This window comes from Prionailurus bengalensis, chromosome A1, assembly GCF_016509475.1.
Source record: "Prionailurus bengalensis isolate Pbe53 chromosome A1, Fcat_Pben_1.1_paternal_pri, whole genome shotgun sequence".
Taxonomy (NCBI): Eukaryota; Metazoa; Chordata; class Mammalia; order Carnivora; family Felidae; genus Prionailurus; species Prionailurus bengalensis.
The window spans coordinates 148,819,978-148,833,431 of NC_057343.1; the positions used below are offsets into that span (position 1 = coordinate 148,819,978).

A 13,454-nucleotide genomic window follows, 5' to 3' on the forward strand; every position below is an offset into this window, starting at 1 on the left:
AGAAAATTCCTTTTAACACTGTTTTCACCACATCCCACAAAAAGAAATATACTGTATTATTATTATTCAGTTGAAAATAATGTCCCTTGTGGTATATATTTTAACCTAAGGGATATTTATATGTATGTGGCTTAAGTTTTCAAATACATGAATATCTTACTTTTTGTTAATAATTACTAATTTTGTTCTGTTTGGTCACTGAATATGTACTCCGTAGGATAGCAATTTTTTTGAAATTTTTAGACTAACTTTATGGCCTACCTTATGGTTATTTTGTTGAAAATTCTATGTTTACCTTAAAAATATGTATTTTATTGTTGTTGGATGATGTGTTCTAAAAATGTCAATTAGGGCACTTGTAATGAGCACAGGGTGTTGTTGTAAAGTGTTGAATCACTATATTGTACATTTGAAACTAATATTACATTGTGTGTTAACTAACCAGAATTTAAATAAAATCTTTTTTTTAAGGACATTTGTTTTTAGTGTTGTTGAAATCATCTAGTTCCTTACCAATTGTTCTGAATGTTCTATATGGCTACTTATGATATGCATGTTTTACCTATTAAAAATAACTTCCATATTTTGGAACTAGGATTGTACATATATCTTTTTCTCTTTTATGTTTTTGCCGTATCATTTTCCTAACTTTGATTTTGAGTACCACCTGCTTCATTTCCGATATTTGTTATTTGTGTTCTTTTCCTGATAAGCATGTCTAGATGTTGGTAATAATCTTCTGAAGGATACAACTATTCTATTCACTAATTTTCCTTATTTTCTCATTTTTACAGATTTTGCTTCTTTTTTTTTATTTTTTCTACTTTAAGTTTAATTTTTTTTAATTTAACTTTATTAAAAAGTATTTTAGAGCAATTTGGGGTTCAGAGCAAAATTGAGAGAAAAGTACAGAAATTTTCCATGTATATAAGCATAGCCTCCCCAAGTACCAAATCCCCCACCAGAGTGGCACATCTCTTGCAAGTGATGAACTGACAATTGACACATCAAAATCAAAGTCCATACTTTATATAAGACTTTATTCTTGGTGTTGTACATTCTATGGGTTTGAACAAATGTGTATCATGTAGCCAACAAATAGTATCATAAGGAATAGTTTCACTGCCCTAAAAATCCTCTATGTTTCACTACTCATCCCTTTATTTCCCCCTTAACACTTGGCAACCACTGATCTTCTTACTCTCTCCATATTTTGCCTTTTCCAGAATGTCATTGAATCAAATCACGCAATCTGTAGTCTTTTCAAGATTGGCTTCTTCCACTAAGTAATATGCATTTAAGTTTATTCCATGTCTTTACATGGCTTGATAACACATTTTTTTTACTGCTGAATAATATTCTATTGTTTGAATGAACCAGAGTCTAGAAATCCACTCACCTACCACAGAACATCTTGGTTGCTTACAAGTTTTTGCAATTATTATGTAAAAAAAAAATGTTTATTTATTTTTGAGAGAGATAGAATGCAAGTGGGTTAGGGGCAGAGAGAGAGGGAGACACAGAATCTGAAGCAGGCTCCAGGCTCCAAGCTGTCAGCACAGAGCCTGACACGGGGCTTGCACTCACAAGCTGTGAGATCATGACCTGAGTTGAAGTCGGACGCTCGACCGACTGAGCCACCCAGGCGCCCTGAGTTTTTGCAATTATGAATAAAGATGCTACAAATATTTCTGTGCAGTTTTCTGTGTGGACATAGTTTTCAACTCTCTTGGGTAAATACTAAGAAACACAACTGCTGGTTTATGTTGTAAGAGTATATTTAGTTTTGTAAGGAACCACCAAACTGTCTTCATATTAGCTATACCATTCTGCATTCCCAATAGCAATGAGAATTGCTGTTGCTCAATATCGTGGCCAGCACTTAATGTTGTCACTTTTCTGTATTTTTGTCATTCTAACACGTATGCAGTGGTACTTTATTATTGTTTGAATTTGTATTTCCCTGAAGACATATGATGTGGAACATCTTTTCATGTGTTTATCTGACATCTGTATGTCTTACCTGGTGAGGTGTTCTCTATAGGTTTTGGACCATTTTTTAATCAGGCTGTTTGTTTCCTTACTGTTGAATTTTAAGACTTCTTTGTATATTTTGAATAACAACCTGTATCAGATATATATTTTACAAATGTTTTCTTTCAGTCTGTAGCTTGCCTTTATTCTCTTGATAATATCTTTTGCAGAGCAGAATTTTTAATTTTAATGAAGTCTAGCTTAATTCTTTATTTCATGGGTTGTGGCTTTGGCATCCTAATGTTATTATCTAATCCAATATCATCTAGATTTTCTTCTATATAATTTCTATGAGTTTTATAGTTTTTTGTTCCACATTTAGGTCTATGATGCATTTTTTAAACATTTTATTTTTAAGGAATCTCTGCATCCAATATGGGGCTCAAAACTGCAACCCCATGATTAAGAGTTGCATGCTCCACTGACCAAGCCAGCCAGGCATCCAGGTCTACAATCCATATTGAGTTAATTTTTTATAAAGTGTGTAAGGCCCGTGTCTAAATTTTTTAAGCATATTCATGTTCAGTTGTTCTATCACTATTTGTTGAAAAGACTATCTGCTCCATTGTACTGCCTTTGCAACTTTTTCAAAGATTAGTAGACTATATTTCTCCCTCAATATTGTGTTGGCTATTCTGAGTCTTTGCCTCTCCACATCAACTTTAGAATCAGTTGCTCAATGTCTACAAAACAATTTTCTGGGATTCTAACTGGGATTGCATTGAATCTACACATCAATTTTTATTTTTATTTTTTTATAATTTTTTTTTCAACGTTTTTATTTATTTTTGGGACAGAGAGAGACAGAGCATGAACGGGGGAGGGGCAGAGAGAGAGGGAGACACAGAATGGGAAACAGGCTCCAGGCTCCGAGCCATCAGAGCCTGACGCGGGGCTCGAACTCACGGACCGTGAGATCGTGACCTGGCTGAAGTCGGACGCTTAACCGACTGCGCCACCCAGGCGCCCCTACACATCAATTTTTAATGCATTTATTGATATGATATGATTTTTCTTTGTTTACTCCATTGATATGATGGATTTCATTAATTTTCAAATGTTGAATAAGCTTTGTATAACTGGAATAAATCCTTCTTAGTCAGGTGTATAATTTTCTCATAAATTATTGGATTCAATTTGGAAATAATTGGTTCAGGATTTTTTTCACCTATGCTCATGAGACATTGATCTAGTTTTATAATGTTTTGTCTGATTTTGGTGTTAGGCTAATGCTGGCCTTGTAACTTGGCTTAGGGAGTATTCCTTTGATATATATCCTTTGAAAAAGATTGCAGAGAACGGGTATAAATTCTTCCTTAAACAGTTGATAGAATTCACCAGTGATCCTATCTGGGCCTGGTGCTTTCTGATTTGGAAGGGCATTAGTTATTAACTATACTTATTTAATAGACATAATATAGTTAGATCATCCATTTCTTCTTGTGTGAGTTTAGCAGAATGTGTATTTCAGAGAATTAGTCCATTTCAACTAGGTTATCAAATAGCAGGAATAGAGTTGTTCATCGTATTCCTTTATTATGCTTTTCCCATCCATGAGTTCTATAGTGAACTTTTATTTCTGTTATTAGTTATTTGTATTCTCTCTTATCCTGGCCAGAAGAATATCAATTTTATATTTTTCAAACAGTCAACTTTTGGTTTTGTTGATTTTCTCTATTGATTTTCAGGTTTCTATTTTATTGATTTCTGCTTTTATTCTTATTATTTCTTTTCTTCTTTGAATATAATTCACTCTCCTTTTTCTAGTGTCCTAAGGTAAAATCTCAGATAATTTTAGATATTTTAGATCTTTCTCTTCTTTAAATTTGCATACAATGCTATAAATTTCCCTCTATGCACTACTTTCAAGCGCATCCCACACATTTTGGCAAGTTGTGCTTTCATTTTCAGTAGTTCAGTGTGTGTGTGTGTGTGTGTGTGTGTGTGTGGAGAGAGAGAGAGAGAGAGAGAGAGAGAGATTACAGATTACTTTTTTAATTTTTTCAGAATTTTTAAAAATTTAAATCCAAGTTAGTTAACATACAGTATAATAATGATTTCAGGAATAGAATCCAGTGATTCATCACTTACATATAACAGTGCTCATCCCAACAAGTGCCCTCCTTAATGCCCATCACCCATTTAGCCCATCCCCCACCCAACATCCTACCAACAACCCTGTTTGTTCTCCGTATTTTAGAGTCTCTTATGGTTTGTCTCCCTCTCTGTTTGATCTTATTTTTGCTTTCCTTCCCCTATGTTCATCTGTTTTTGTTTCTTAAATTCCACATATGAGTGAAGTCATATATTTGTCTTTCTCCGACTGATTTATTTTGCTTAGCATAATAAACTCCAGTTCCATCCACATTGTTACAAATGGCAACATATATATAGGTATAGAGAGACAGATACACACATATCACATCTTCTTTATCCATTCATCAGTCGAAGGACATTTGGGCTCTTTCCATATTTTGGCTTTTGTAGATAGTTGCTGTAAACATTGGGGTTCATGTGCTCCTTTGAATCAGCATTTTTATATCTTTTGTATAAATACCTAGTAGTGCAATTACTGGGTTGCAGGGTAGTTCTATTTTTAACTTTTGAGGAACCTCCATACTGTTTGCCAGAAGGGCTACACCAGCTTGCATTCCCATCAACAATGCAAAAGAGATCCTCTTTCTCTGCATCTTGCCAAAATTTGTTGTTGCCTGAGTTGTTAATGTTAGCCATTCTGACAGGTGTGAGGCGGTATTTGTGTGGTTTTAATATGTATTTCCCTGATGATAAGTGATGTTGAACATTTTTTCATGTGTCTGTTAGCCATCTGCATAAATTCTATGGAAAAGTGTCTATTCATGTCATCTGCCCATTTCTTCACTGGATTATTTGTGTTTTGGGTTTTGAGTTTGATAAGTTCTTATAGATTTGGATATTAACCCTTTATCAGATATGTCATTTGCAAATATCTTCTCCCATTTCATCAGTTGTCTTTTAGTTTTTCTGGTTGTTTCCTTCTCTGTGCAGAAGCTTTTTATTTTGATGAGGTCCCTGTAGTTCGTTTTTGCTTTTGTTTCCCTTGCCTCCAGAGACGTGTCAAGTAAAACGTTGCTGCAGCCACGGTCAAAGAGGTTGTTCTCTGTTTTCTCCTCTAGGATTTTGATGGCTTCCTGTATTATGTTTAGGTGTCTCATCCATTTTGAGTTTATTTTTGTGTATGGTGTAAGAAAGTGGTTCAGGTTCATTCTTCTGCATGTTGCTGTCCAGGTTTCCCAACACAATTTACTAGAGACTGTATTTTTTCCACTGGATATTCTTTCCTGCTTTGTTAAAGATTAGTTGGCCACATGTTTGGGTGATCCATTTTTGGGTTCTCTATTGTGTTCCACTGATCTATGTCTGTTTTTGTGCCAGTACCATACTGTCTTGATGATTATCACTTTGCAATCATACTTGAAGTCTGGAATTGTGATGCCTCCAGATTTGGTTTTCTTTTTCAACATTACTTTGCTCTTTGGGGTCTTTTTTGGTTCCATAAAAATTTTAGAACTGTTCCTTCTGGCTCTGAAGAATGTTGGTGTTATTTTGATAGGGATTGCACTGAATAAGTAGATTGCTTTGGGTAGTATTGACATTTTAACAATATTTGTTCTTCCATCCATGAACATGGACAGTATATTTTTCAATGTCTCATGAGATTTCTTCTTTTATGTTTACATAATTTAGAAGTTTGTCATCTAATCTCAATATAATTTGGGATGTTTCAAGTTATCTTTCTATCATTGATTACTAGTTTAATTATATTGTGATCTGAGAGCAGACATTGTATGATTTATATTCTTTTATATTTTTTAATGTATGTTTATGGGCCAGAAAGTCTCTCTTGGTCTATGTTTTTTGTGAGCTCTTCTTTATTTATTTTATTTTATATTTATATTTATTTTTACTCACTCTTATCATTATGTAATAACCCTCTGTAACTCTGATAATTTCCTGTTTTGAAATTTGCTCTATTGAAATTCATATAGTTGCCCCTTTTATTAGTGTTAGCATGTTTCTCCATTCATTTATTTTATTATTTGTTATTTATTTATTTTTTTAAATTTATTTATTTTGAGAGAGAGAAGGCATGAGCAGGGGAGGGGCAGAGAGAGTGGGAGACGAAGAGAGAGAGAATCCCAAGCAGGGTCCATGCTGTCTGCACAGAGTCAGATGTGGGACTCTGAGCTGAAAATGAGAGTCAGACGTTTAATCGAATGAGCCGCCTGGGTACTCCTCAATTCATTTACTTTAAATCTATGTGTATATTTATACTTAAAGTGAGTTCTTATAGATAAGATAGAGTTGGGTGTTATTTGATTCATTCTGATCATCTCTGTCTTTTTACATGGTGTATTTAGATCTCTGAAGTTCAAAGTTATTATTGTATATTTGGAGTAATATTTATCTACTGTCTTCTATTTGTTGCTCTTGTTCTTTGTTCCAAATTTTGTTTCACACAATTTTTCTGCATTTTTTTTGGTTTTCACTGAATATTTTATATCATTCTATTTTCTCTTTCCTCTTAGTATATCGGTTATACATTTTTTTTAGTGGTTGCTCTAGAGTTTGCTATATGCATTTACAATGAATCCGAGCCATCTTTCAGAAAACACTGCACCACTTCATGTGCAGTATGAGTACCTTATAACAACCAAATAATTCTAATTCTTCCCTCCTATCTCCTTTTTTTTCTGGTATTTATTTCACTTATATATAATCATTTGTACACATATGTACATAAGTATACGTAATCAAATATACTGATGCTATTTTAACTTGAACAAATTCTTACCTATTAGGTCAATTAAATTTTATTTTTACTTATTCCTTCCTCGGTGCTCTTTCTTTATATCAATTCACATCTGATTTATATTAATTTGCTTCTCTCTAAAAATTTCTTTTAATATTTCTTGCAAACCGAGTCTACTGGCAATAAATTCCTTAAATTTTTGTCTGAGAAAATCTTTCCATCCCTTCACTTTTGAAGCATAATTTCAGAGTAGTCACTCTTGCAGGTGACTATTTTTCCCCCCTCTCATCTGCTTTATCTATCAGAGCTCTTAGCATAACAATCATAGCTGTTTTAAAATCCTAGTCTGATAACTCCAACATCCCTTCCATGTCTACATTTCTTTTTTTTTTTAATATGAAATTTATTGTCAAATTGGTTTCCATACAACACCCAGGGCTCATCCCAAAAGGTGCCCTCCTCAATACCCATCTGTCTCTTTAAACTATTTTACTTTGTTTTGCCTGTTAGTATGTCTTGTAAATGCCTTGGTAGCCAGACATGATGTACTGGTTAAAAGAAACTACCATAAATAGGCCTTTAGTAATGTGGTGGAGGGTGTGGGGTAGACAGATGTTATAATCCTATAATTTTGGTTTCAGTCTTTTCATTAGTCTATGCCTCTGGACTGTGAGTTTTATAACTACTTCTGAGTTCCTCCACCCCCACTCCTCCTTTGGTGGTACTGGATTACTAGAGTGGTCTGGAGTTGGATGTTTCTTTTCTTCCAATGAATTAGGCTCTGAAAAAACCCAAGGAGATTAGTAGCTGGCTGACTAGTTTCTCCTGAGGAATTTTTTATTAAGAAGAGCAGGGTGCTCTGGCATATTTCAAAATCACTCCTGTTTCCTTCCACCTGATGTAAACAGGAGGCTTTTTTTCTCCAACATAGGGATAACTTGTGTTATTATACTTCACATTATTGTGTTTCACAGAGAGTGCATTTTTCTTCCGAATTGAAGATTAGTCATAACCCTGTGTCAACTCCATCAGTGCCATTTTTCCAAAGTATTTGCTTATTTTATGTCTCTGTATCACAATTTGGTAATTCTCACAATATTTCAAGGTTTTTATTATTATATTGGTTATGGTGATCTGCAATCAGTGATTACAATTTTCCAAAAGCTCAGATAATAGCATTTTTAACAATAAAATATTTTTAAATTCAGGTAAGTACATTTTTTTAGATACAAAACTATTGCACACTTAATAGACTAGAGTACAGTGTAAACATACATTTTATATGAACTGGGAAACCAAAAAGTTAATCTGACTTGTTACTTGTGATATGCACTCCATTAGAGTGGTCTTAAGCCAAACTTGCAGTATCTCTGAGGAATGCCAGTATTTAAAGTGAGAAAATGGCTGAACTCTTGGAGGTAAAATTCACAAAGCACAGGGCCCCTCTATGACTGGAGTTTTTAACTCTCAGAGCTGTCCACACTGAGCCTCCAGAGATTTGTCAATTACAGTTCAGGTTTCCCACTGTCATGGGGTGTCTTGGTTCCTGCAGATGTTTCTCCACCAGGATGTTGTGATCCTCTGTATCCATTTGTCTGTTTCTCCATATAGGGGAGCATGGCTTCCCTGTGACTTCATTTCTCTTAAGAACCTAAGATTTGTTCACTTTTCAATTTGTTTAGCATTCTACTCATAAGAAGAGAGGGGCAGCTACATGCTGAACTGGAAAGCCTGTCCCTTATTTAGTTTCTTGAAGTGGACACTAAAGGACAAACCATTTATTTGAACTATTTCTTTCTTTCTACTATATGTCCTTCGTGCTATATATTTAAATATAAGTATTGGTTTAGCTGGATTCCACAATTTTCAAAATACTTTGTTTTTACTTTCTTTCAGTTTATTTCTCCTAATTTTTCTGTTGATTTCTTCTTTGACACATGGATTATTTGGAGTGTTTCTATTTTTCAAATAATTTGGCATTTTCCAGATATTTCTGTGTTACTGATTTCCAATTTGCACTGCAGTCAGGTTACATTATGTACAAATGGCTTGAATCCTCTTGAATTACTTTATACCCCAGAATGTTGTTCTCCTTTGCAAAATGTTCTATGTGCTTTGTGAAAGATACATGCTCTGTTGTTATTGAGTATAGTGTTCCTTAAGTATCAGTTAAGTCAAAATATTTGTTTTATTCAAGTCTTCCATAACCTTACTAATTTTCTGTCAATTCTTTCAATCATTTATTGAGAAACATGTTGAAATCCCTGGCTGTGATTTACTTGTCTATTTCTCTTTATAGGCTTTTCAGATATTGCTATATATATATTAGTATATTGTAAATGTTTTATTATATGCAAAAATGTTTACTATTTTTCTGTTATCCTGATGAATTGACACACTTATCATTAAAAATCATTGTGATAATGTTCTTTACTATGAAAATTATTTTGCCTGATATTCATATACCCACTACCAGTCACTTGTCATTAGCATGGTATACTTCTTTGCTTTTATTCTTATTTTGCTTGTATATTTACATTTAAAGTGTTTTTCACTGATGAATGGCTAGATGTGAGGCTGCTTTGTTAATATATACAGTTTGAATTAATCCTTCTCTAAATATTTTGTAAGTATATTCAGTTTCAAACCTGCCATCAAAACTAGTTAATAGCATTCATTGTGCATAAAGTTTTTCCTAAGTGAATTAAATTGCACATCTGCAAAAAAAATAAATTGTTTTTATTGTAGGCTGCATATAATTGGCATTGCTTTTATATACAATCTGATAATCACTGCTTTCAATTTGCATTGTGAGATGATTTACACTTATGTGATTACTTATATGCTTGGGTTTAAATTTATACTACCCCTATTATTACAATACATTACTTCACATGTGTGAAAGAATTCTACATTTGTATTTTTTAAATTCTTTTTTTAATGTTTATTTATTTTATTTTTTAATTTTTAATTTTTTTTACGTTTATTTATTTTTGAGACAGAGAGAGACAGAGCATGAATAGGGGAGGGTCAGAGAGAGAGACACAGAATCTAAAACAGGCTCCAAGCTCTGAGTGGTCAGCACAGAGCCCGATGCGGGACTTGAACTCACAGACCACGAGATCATGACCTGAGCTGAAGTCGGACGCTTAACTGACTGAGCCACCCAGGCACCCTTAATGTTTATTTTTGAGAGAGAGAGAGACAGATAGAGCATGAGCAGGGGGAGGGACAAAGAGAAAGATACAGAATCCGAAGCATGGTCCAGGCTCTGAGCTGTCAGCACAGAGCCTGGTGCGGGGCTTGAACTCACAAGCCGTGAGATCAAGACCTGTGCTGAAGTCAAAATCTTAACTGATTGAGCCACCCAGGCATCCCCCGAACTCTACCTTTGTAATTAAGGTTCAATTAACCAGCTCACTTTGAATTAATCAAAGCAAACTCCTCCTGGGTAGGCCTGACCTAATCAAATGGATTCTTTTAAAAGGCAGTCTAGAGATCAGAGAAAAACTCTCCTGCTAGCTTTGAAAAAGCAAGTTTGCCATGAGTTCCATAGTTGCAAAGAAATTTATTCTTATAACCACCACATGATCTTGAAAGAGGACCTTGGACCTCAGATGAGAATGTAGTCCTGATTAACACCTTGAATGCAGCCTGTGGAACCCTGTACATAGAACTCATCAAAAACAAGCCTGGACTGGTAACCCAGGGAAATTTGGTAACAGAGTGAGATAATAGGTATACATTGTTTAAAGACACTAGGTTTGTGGTAATTTATGTGGCAAGTGAAACTAATACATGGTTATAAAACTGTTCTGGCACTTACAGGTTAATTTAGGGTTTATAGTGTACATTGTTCACTTATCACAATTTACTAATAAATATAAATTCAAGTTTTATTTATCAAAAAATAATATATCAAGAAAGAACATTATAACAGTATATTTTGGATTTCTTCCTTTCTGACCTGTGTGCTATTGCTGTCACACATTTTCCTTCTACATGATTCCCCCATGGTACAGTTTCATTATTTCCACTTTAGACAGTTAATTATTATTTTAAAGGATTTAAGTGATAGTTTTAAAAATATTTATTTTATTTTTTTAATGTTTATTTATTTTTGAGAGAGAAAGAGAGTGCATGCTGGGGAGGGTCAGAGAGAGAGGGAGACACAGAATCTGAAGCAGGGCTCCAGGCTCAGTGTCTGTATAGAGCCTGATGCGGGGCTCAAACACACGAACCATGAGATGAACCTGAGCTGAAGTCGGAGGCTTAACTGAGTGGGCCACCCAGGTGCCCCAGTAATTTTAAAAATCTTTGCATTTATCCATAAAGTTACTGTTTCTGGTGTTCGTCATTCCTTTATTTTGAACCAGATTTCCATCTGGTACCATGTTCCTTCTACTTAAATAACTTCTTTTAGCATTCCTTGTAGTGCAGTTCTGCTGGGATGATACATTCTTTTAGCTCTGTGTCTGAAAAAGATCTTTGTTTCACTTTCATATTTGAAATACATTTTTTTTTTCTGGATAAAGAATTCTAAGCAGACAGATTTATTTCTTTTTTTTCCTTTTACTACTTTAAAATTATTTTCCACTATGTTTTTGCTTGTATTGTTTCTAATGAGTGATCTGCTTCCAGTCTTATCTGGTTTTTTTTCTGTATATAACACGTCTTTTTCCTCTGGATGCGTTTACGATTTCCTACATTTTACTGTTGTTGAGCAATTTTATTGTGATGTGCCTTGGTGTGGTTTTCTTTATGTTTCCTGTGCTTGGGCTTGATTAGCTTCTTGATGAGTGAGTTAGAAGTACTGTGACACATTCTAACTATGCATTATAAATTCACACTGTGAATCAATGTGTTCATGCACTAATATCAAGTTTAAAAGCAAAACCATCCAGAATGTCTCAGAGATTATAATGATATAATATTGAATTTGATGGATATTGAATTTCATGTGATTTGAATGACTCAGTGTTTATTATTTTTAAAGAACTGCTTAAATTCACAATTATAAAAGGAAAATGTGGATTATATACATAAGTGTTGAGATTGAAAATAGTATTATAGGTTATTGAACATTTTATTTAATTATCACTGTGTGCCTCGTGGCATTACCAGTAAAGCAAAGTCTCTTTAAATTATCTAGTCATGTACATTCACTGGGAATTTGGGGGAAGGGCCCTTTTGGGTGTAGTACTCTATTAATATGTTGTGATGGTCTTTTTTTTTTAAAGTTTTTTTTAATGTTTATTTATTTTTGAGAGACAGAGAAAGAGAGACACAGAACATAAGCAAGGGGTTGGGGGTGGGGAGCAGAGAGAGGGAGACACAGAATCTGAAGCAGGCTCCAGGCTCTGAGCTGTCAGCAGAGAGCCCTATGCAGGGCTCAAACCCACAAACCGAGAGACCATGACCTGAGCTGAAGTTGGAGGCTTGAATGACTGACCAACCCAGGCGCCCCTAATATGTTGATAGTCTTAATGAGCCTCAAAGACAACATCTATTATTACTATTTAAATCCTAGTATACACTTTCTGTTTTATGGCAACATAATGAAATCATACAATAAAATGCTTCAAGAAACTTTCAAAACTGGTAGCACTTTGTGGTCTGGCAGAGGCTAACCCAACACTCTTAAATAGCATGTTCCTGGCAGCTGCCCTGTGAGTACAGAAGGAGAGATATTGGCATTCCAGTCCTGCCTACCAGTTTCACAATACCACCTGCCCTGAACATACCTGCTGAGAATGCTGGGGTCATGGAAGAATCCAAAGGTCAGGCTTCTGGTTTTGGTGTAGCTTTAGAGGAGATAGAAAAAGCTTGGAGGGAAATTTTCTCTGTATTTTTTCTCAGCAAAAGGAAAGTATATCCTCTAAAACCCTGTGTAAGAAGTGAAAAAATAAAAAAGAGGACATTTATTCTGCAGCTAAGTAGGACAAAAACACAACTTAGAGTCATGAGTTAAAAGTCAGTAAACATATTGTAGTTCTTTTCCAAAGAGCTCAGTTGAGATAACGGTTCTTTAGGAAGGTGTAAGGAATAATAGTACTTATGATTTGTAAAAGCTGTCATTTGAGGTGGTCAGAATGCAAGACTATAATGCTGAACTGAAGTATAAGACAAACAACAAGCTTCTGAAATCATAAATCCAGCATGCAATTTTGAGAAGTGAGGTACATTTGTTTTGAGTGGGCTATTGGTGAGCCTAGGCCAAACAGTCTTTGGAATTGAAAGCAAGGCTCATATGACTTGTTATAAATTTTATATGTTTCAGACCTAGTGAGGTTCAAAAGTGAGGAATTTGTTTGCATTCTGATGCAATACCAATTGTATTAACAGATGTTTAAGGATGAATGTTCTAAACCAAAGGCATTTGTTTGATATTTTCAGCATCATTTTTTCTACCCACATATGTCAAAACAATTCTGAACAGCATGCTTTCCAAACTGCTAGTAATTTCTTTAGAGAAATAACTTCAGAAGCAAAAGTAATTAACTAAGCAAATAAAGTTTGTATAAAATTAGAACCTATTCAAGTAGAACAACAAAAAAAAAATTTTGTTAAGAGCTAATAAAGAGGGATCACAGTGAATTAGATTAAATTTCTTTTTCACAAATATTAA

At 34.4% G+C, this 13,454-nt stretch overlaps 1 long non-coding RNA gene across 1 annotated transcript in view; it reads right to left on the reverse strand.

Annotated features, from left to right (window-relative positions):
* Positions 1–13,454, reverse strand: part of LOC122490742 — a 123,058-nt gene that overhangs the window by 109,027 nt on the left and 577 nt on the right. Inside the window, exon 2 of the long non-coding RNA XR_006299255.1 lies at positions 12,571–12,712. This is a non-coding gene — a long non-coding RNA (uncharacterized LOC122490742). The remainder of the gene's footprint in view (positions 1–12,570; positions 12,713–13,454) is intronic.